Below are 7,631 nucleotides of genomic sequence, written 5' to 3' on the forward strand. Positions count from 1 at the left end.
CAGTGCAACAGTGTGGCTAATTAATGTCTTTTTTTTTTTTTTTTTTTTACTTATACTCCTTAGATTGATCAGGTTTTTTTTGTCTTTTTAGGGAACTTGTTGACAAACAAACCTGTGAACATAACAAAAAACCCATAATCATTGTTAAAGAAGTTAACTATGACTTTGCATTTTGTCAGGAAACATAATAACACATAATGTGATAAGTGAAATTTATTTGAATTATGTAGGTATCTTTGACTTTTGCGTTACTGGAAAAACAAAATCAAATGAATAATTCCTTAAAGTAACTGACACATTTGAGTTATAGACTATCTTGAGATAAAAGATATAATTAAATAGTGGTCTTGAGATAATAATCATGGTAAAACAGGCATTAAAAGCCCGTCTTACCATGATTATTTTGTCCAGGTTGGGTGTATTTGATTGGGCTGCTATAAATTAAATCCTGTTTGGGCTCCATGGTAGTCTGTGTTTTGGTGTTTTGTGGTTTGGTTTCCTCTGACATGTTTTGTTCTGGCCACATTTGCCCGGGACTGTTTTGATTAGTCACATGGAGCCGCGTGGTCATATCAAGTTAGTTTGGACTAGTTTGAGTTCAATTGGTTGTGTCGCTTACATTTCACCACTTTTCCTTTGCTGTGGGCTGTTTTAGTTGGTTTTATTTCCTTAACTCTGGTTCACTTGTGGTTTGTCCCCTCTTTAGCTTGGATTTGTCGGGTTGACTGTGGAGCGGCAGGCTTGATTTGCCCCAATGACTCTGAAGGTATACATCGGTCTGAGCTGCTGCAGAGCTGCATATCTGCTCCACTGAGGCTGATGTAACACTGAGCCAAAGAGCTGCAACACTGCAGTGCAGCTCATATAGCAACGCTTTGATACAAGACAAAAACAGGCTCATACAGTATGTGCATGGACACACACACACACACACACACACACACACACACACACACTCAGAAAGCCACAACCTTCTGAAGCCTTCTTTCTTGCAGCACTCATCAAAGGGACATCACATATCATAGGAAGTACTCATTTTAATGAGGAGATGCGAATAAAATTTTAAGAAGAAGGGAGCAAGGTCACATGATGTAAGCTTGTGTGCAACGAAACATGGCATAGATAACAAAAAAACATTGTGGGAGAAATGCAAATAACCAGCTGCCCTACAAACAAGTCAAAATATATGTTAGCATTGGGCCACAATATGCTTTTGTGTCTGTGGGTAGGTGACGGTGTGGGGTATTTCCACCGTCACTGAAGGCCTGTTGAGGCCCAACACAGACAAGGGACAACTTCCCTAAAGCAAAAACTTGCTCTCTTTTGCCTAAAATGATCATAGTCCACAAATGATAGTCTTCTTTCCCTCTTTCTTTTTCTCTGTCTGCCTTTCTTCCTGGTGCCAGATATAAAGAAATTAAGTATGACTAAGTACTGTACTGTAGCTATAAGTTAAGTCATATGTGTGTGTCTATGGTTCCTTACTTTCTTTTTGTGGACAGGTAGTGGTTCACTCTTATTTTTCTCCTGCTTCCATTTCAGATCCCACCAGTTGTCCTCTGATCCTCCGCTGCTTGCACACCTGCCTCTACCACCTGTGCAGTTGTAGTAATGTCCCCAGCATTTAAAAAAAAGGTAAAGCTTTTTACACAAATCAACTTCTTTAAAAGGAATAACTATTAACTTTAGTAAACCTTGACATGCATATTTAAATACAATCTTAAAAATTTGATTGGATAACTTAAATGTAGGCATGGCTTATACATTGTGATAATAATTATCAAGAGAATAAGCATAAGAATAAAAATTAAAATAAATAAGAATAACAAATAAAATAAAATAATTATAATAAGAATAAGAATAATAGTGATAATAAATAAATAAGAATAACAAATAAAATCAAATAATTATAATAAGAATAATAGTGATAATAACTAAATAAGAATAAATATGAAAATAAATAAGAATAACAAATAAAATCAAATAATTGTAATAAGAATAATAGTGATAATAAATAAATAAGAATAAAAATGAAAATAGTAATATTATTAATAATGGGGAAAAAACAATATCTTTATTTATATAAAACATAACATACAGACAACCAGCTAAAAATATATATGTTATAAAACACTATTAAAAAGCAAATCTAAACAAATCTTTTCTTTTTAAAGTGTCTTTAGTTCATGGATCTAAAATCAATGGGAAGGAATTCCGAGGTTATATTAAAAATATTCTCAACTTGAAATAAGGGAAAAAACAGACCACAGACTTTAAGAAATACTGTATATAATTTCATGTCTGAATTTTATATAAAATCAGTTCTTCTTCTACTTCTCTTTATCTATATTTTCTAGTGAAATTGAGTGGCTGTTTTTAGGTCTTTAGTAAGAAATCCCTGCTTATGTTCCTCTACTTTTCCTCCCAGCAGCTTTGCAAGGAAAACCACGTGAGGAACTGATTACTTACATTGCAGGTGTACAAGGAAACAATCTCAAGTGTGAGTTCTGTTCTTGGCAGTCTGAACCTAACCCTTTAATTTACACATAACTGTTGCTGTCAAATCAATGTTGTAACTACAGTACTGTGCTTGGCTGCACTCCAACTCTACTGTCAACAAAGACTGTGTGTTGATGATGATTTATCTGTGATGATATCAGCTGATAATACCAACCTGTCCATACATCTCTATCCAAACCATCTATTTTAAATTTGCCTGTGAACCATAACGTGTATTTGGCATTTCCATAAGCCTTTTCATAACGTCTGCTTTTCAATATTTGGCATTCAGCAGATAGTAAACAGGAGAAACTTGATAATGTTGTGATGCTTTCAGCCGTGATAGATGCTATCTGTTGAATTGGGATGGCTAAGCTGTTTGTCACAAGTCAGACTTTATGTCACGAGGCACAAGGAAGTGAGCGTCTGTGTGTGGGAGTTTGTTAAACGTGATGAACGGCTCATCAAGTCTTTTAGTCTTGTTTGTTATGTTGAATTCTAACCATGTGTATACAGTATGTACATCTGGGTGTCAGTTTGATCCCAGATGTCAGATAAAATAAGTTATTGTCATTACAATAAGGCTGTAAGAGGCCGTTCTTCACTATGAGGACTTTCAATTGTGTGCCTTGCTGATAATACTTGTGTTGCTCTTGCAAATGTTAGACTTTTACTCTTGTAGTAGTCTTCTTTTATGTCACAGTACCTCTAATCTTATTCAAGAAAATTACCTAAGTTCTTCCTACACACACACACACACACACACAAACACACACACACACACACACACACACACACACACACACACACACACACACACACACACACACACACAGGGCAATCAATAGAGGAAGAGAATGAACTGGAGGGCTCTGACCACAGCATCCTGAATATGTCTCCTCTTGGCCCCAACACACTAAACACACAGCCGACTGAGCTGCTGCACTAGCTCACATATGTGTTGATATACGAGAAGTCGAGAGTGAAAAAGGCCTCTCAGGAAGTTTTGTGCACACCTGGATCCTGCTCTGTATTACACAGTTGGTAGTGGTAGTTTAAAGGAGTTGGGTGTTGATGGCAACCAAACTTCTGAAAACCACAAAGTGTGCCCATGATTAAAAGTGCTTCCCATGTAATCACAGGCTCAGTTTTTACTATTTTACACCACACAAATGGCTGCCACACTGAACCAGATCAGAACGCGGAAACATGTCTTTCAAACCATCCTCCCCCCAGAAAACGAGCCCTGGGTGATTTATACAAGAGGTTAAAATAATCCATATTTCCGTTTGTAGTTAGTGGTGCCCTTACATGTGACGTTACAGAGTGTAAAAGCAAAGGCGGAATCGATGATGAGCAGTATAAAGAACAACAACTTAGGATGGGTTGGAGGGGTGGTGGACAGATCATACAAGAATTTTACCTGTTCTTGTCCCGATTGAAACCAAAATTCAGCGTTGTTAATTTAAGTGACGTGACTTAACTTCTGTGCATCGTCTGTGCATAGCTACATCAGATCTAAATCACGCTTTAGATATCGATTTGCGTCACCTATGCGTTAATTAAGTCCAACTTGACTTTTTTAACCCTCTTTTGTTATGGCTAACATGTAAGTCCCCCCCTAACCTTAAGCAAATATTTTTTTTTGCCTATATCTAGCCAAACTGTGCCCGTTTCACAACGTTAATAGAGTTTTTAAAAGGGCGACCTTTACATTGAGGTATGATGTTGTGTTGATCTCCTGTCCTTTGAAGAGATGCTTATTTTGAAAACACTCCTGTGAGTCGTATTTGTCGTGAGGAATGAACAACCTAGCACTTGTTGTTTTTTTTCATTACTGTAGTGTCAGAATTTTATATCATCGACAAAACTGCACAGTTAAAATATTTGGCGATGACCCTATACTTCAACAGTCCCGTTTAGCATTTATAAGCAGTACACACACATTAAACAAACGGTTAATAACACATTATAATGCAGTTAAGCAAATAAAACTCTTCCGAGGATTCATGTTAAGGCTGATGTATAAACAGATAATAAATTATTTAATAAAACACAGATTTAATCGTATTTAATATGTCTCTATAGGATAATTTATAATTGTTATCAAATACTGTAATGTCCTTATATCTGCTTACAGCTACATTCAAGTGTGTTATAAACCATTTATTTCATGTTATTTTTATATGGTGCTTTTAAATGCGACATGGAGGATAGACTAGATGCACAGTCAAAAGAGTGCACACCACATTAAATGTACCCCTCAGATTTGGGTGCTGTAGTACACTTTGCATTTGTTAAAGTTGGACTTTAACAAAAGCAAACCTGTTATATGAGAGTCTTTGAGTCCTCTCACCTTAAAACCACAAAGGGTTAAACAGTTACTTCTCTCTTTCTGTGCAGATGGAGGAATCCACCCTGCCGGACTGCTGCTCTGACTCATGAACACGTGTGTGAATGTGTGTGTGTGTGTGTATGTGCACGCAGGAGGCATTTATGCGCGTGACAATGTGTGTGTGTTAATGAGCTGTGTGTATGTGCGTCTCTGTGTGTGAAAGACATATAATTATCTGAGCATGTGTTTGTGCCAAGCTGTGGAAGGCACCGTACTTTCCGCCGTGTCCTGCAGACGCGCGCGCGCGCGCGCACACACACACACACACACACACACACACACACACACACACACAGAGGACAAGGGGGGAGGAAAAAAACGACTTAAAAAAAGTCCTCATTTCACCTAAATGAACTTTTAAGTACAAAGTGTACTGACCTGAGATGAACTGTGAGACTGCTGGAGGGATATACATGGATTTAATAAATATATTTATGTTTCTTCCTATAATGTGTTAAATGCACAAATTTTTGCTTTTAATGTATTTAAATAAATAAGTTTTAACCATTTAAATACTTGGTTAAGGCTCAATATGCAGAGAAGTGAGGATATTTATTTGGTATAGTGGATTTTTCCCCAACTTTTTCTCAATCTGGCTTATAAATACCTCTAATTTCCACTTGGTTAAGTCCTCTGGAGTTAAATTACTCTGGAAAGTAGTGAAGTAGTTGCAAAAAGTAGCAGAAGTACATAAAAATGAAACATAAATAACGTAGTTGAATGTAGCTACTCTAAACAATGACTCCTTTAGCAATTTATGAATCACTCGTGCAGTATTAAAAAGATGTAAAAGCTTTATTTACAACAGTTTAATGCATTTTAAAGCAATTAAAACAGAATAATTACAATATTTTCAGTGTACGATAACAATATAAACAAAAAAAAACAGTTGCTACAGTTGTACTGGGTCATTTGGAGTCATTCAGTTTAGTTTGTTTCCATTCTGCACAAACTGGCTCCAACAGATGCATTTTTTACAGCATTTGCAGCAAAGCACAACACACCTCAGTGTCTCTGGGATCCCTATGTTTCATGTTTTACATTTTTAAACAATTCCAATGAAAAAAACATTGAGTATAAATGTTTATTTTCTTGTTAATAGATCATAGATTTTAATTGATTCTCCTTCTGTAATAATGCTAAAAGCTCAAAAACAAATCTGCAGCGTGATTTGCCGAAGCGGTTCCAGCAGTGTTTATGCCAGTCAGTAAAACCCTGAATGTCACACAACCGTTTCTGTACTGTAACACCTACAAAAGATAGGCGCTGACTCAGCACATCATCAGGTTTCCATATCAGTTTCAGAAGACGGTAATTCATTTTTCGGTTTCCTCCCTGCCATGCTCTCCTCTCACACTCCAGCTGTAATACAGTACTTCAATATGAGGTCTTAGGTTTCACATGGCACAATATCACAAATCCACATGCAGTCGCAACGGAGGAAAAGCAAAGCAGGTACATTTGGCACACAGGAGGACAAGCCTGAGATGTGTGCATTTCCAGGAGGAAAGGATTAAGATGAGAAGGAAACACAACAAGAAGCCGAAACAAGTGTGATACAGTGTGGTGAAAACACAGGGACACAATGACACAAGAAGTTTGCCTTTTTAGCACAAGTTTCACACTTTTAACCATAATCATTTAATGAAAAATGAATGAAATGGAGACTAGTGGCTTTGGATGACTTAATAAATGCCAAATTAACAACTTTAAACATTACATGAAATAACATTGATAAAAAGCTTCTATGATTCTCTCTAAAGAGCCATGAACAGATTATGAGACAACAGGCCCCTGGACACAGACATATAAAAAGGTCACCCAACCTTCCCAGAATGAAAGAGCAACTCTTATTGGTTGAACTGAGTCTTTTTATAGTCTTATTGCCCTGTTTGTGGTTGTTTTGCATCTTTTACGGCTACAGTTGTTTTATGTCTGTTTGTGGTAGTTTTGCATTTTTGTAAATGTTTGATTGGTTTTCCAATTAGGAATGTTAACTTCGTAGAGAGGTTGTGGTCCAGGGGCATATTCAGTAATCCATCCATGATACCAATAAGCTGTTGTAACTGAGTGAATCATCTGCACAAAAGCCAGTTCTTCTGTTGACTTCTTCCACCGACATTAATCATCCATATCTTTACACACTTTACACTACAACAAATCTTCAGTTACAAAATTTAGAGCCAACTTTGTAGCTGAAGTGCTAATTGAACACTGTTAAAATGAGAGAGTTGCTGAAATTAGTTTAAAGCTGATTAAAACCAGGATCACAGTTCATCTGCGATGCATCCATGTTGACACAACTGTGCAAATGTTCAAGCATGACTCATTCACTCACACACTCAGATGCATTTGGTTATTGATTTGTTACTACAAACTTCCACTGCTGCTCTGATTTGCCGTTGGATAACCTCACCGGGAGTGAGCAACAACAGTTGAACTAATTAGTATCAAAGGATTTAATCCAACACTTGTAACAAACATAACAACAATGCTGCTGACAGTCATTTGAAACAGATGAACTTCCACAGAACAGTAAAGCTTAAAATGTATTAAGGGTGATTATTATTAGATTCAGACTTTGGTCAAACTGCTTTTCTGACACTGACTGATGCTGCGCAGCATAAAAGTAATTACATTTCCATGTTTATTGCAGTCAAGCTGAAGTAGACACTCACTGCAGCTGATGTGACTTCATGATCAATTAAAATCAAATATAGTACAGCAGAGAATTAGT

General features: G+C 36.7%; 1 long non-coding RNA gene across 1 annotated transcript; it reads left to right on the plus strand.

Moving 5' to 3' along the window:
- The first annotated feature begins 1,420 nt into the window (after positions 1-1,420).
- On the plus strand, positions 1,421-4,961 carry LOC131993358 (uncharacterized). Its single transcript, XR_009396312.1, has 3 exons — positions 1,421-1,635; positions 2,432-2,500; positions 4,903-4,961. It is a non-coding gene; the product is annotated as an uncharacterized LOC131993358 (long non-coding RNA).
- The last annotated feature ends 2,670 nt before the right edge of the window (positions 4,962-7,631 follow it).

Source organism: Centropristis striata, chromosome 20 (assembly GCF_030273125.1).
Source record: "Centropristis striata isolate RG_2023a ecotype Rhode Island chromosome 20, C.striata_1.0, whole genome shotgun sequence".
Lineage (NCBI taxonomy): Eukaryota > Metazoa > Chordata > Actinopteri > Perciformes > Serranidae > Centropristis > Centropristis striata.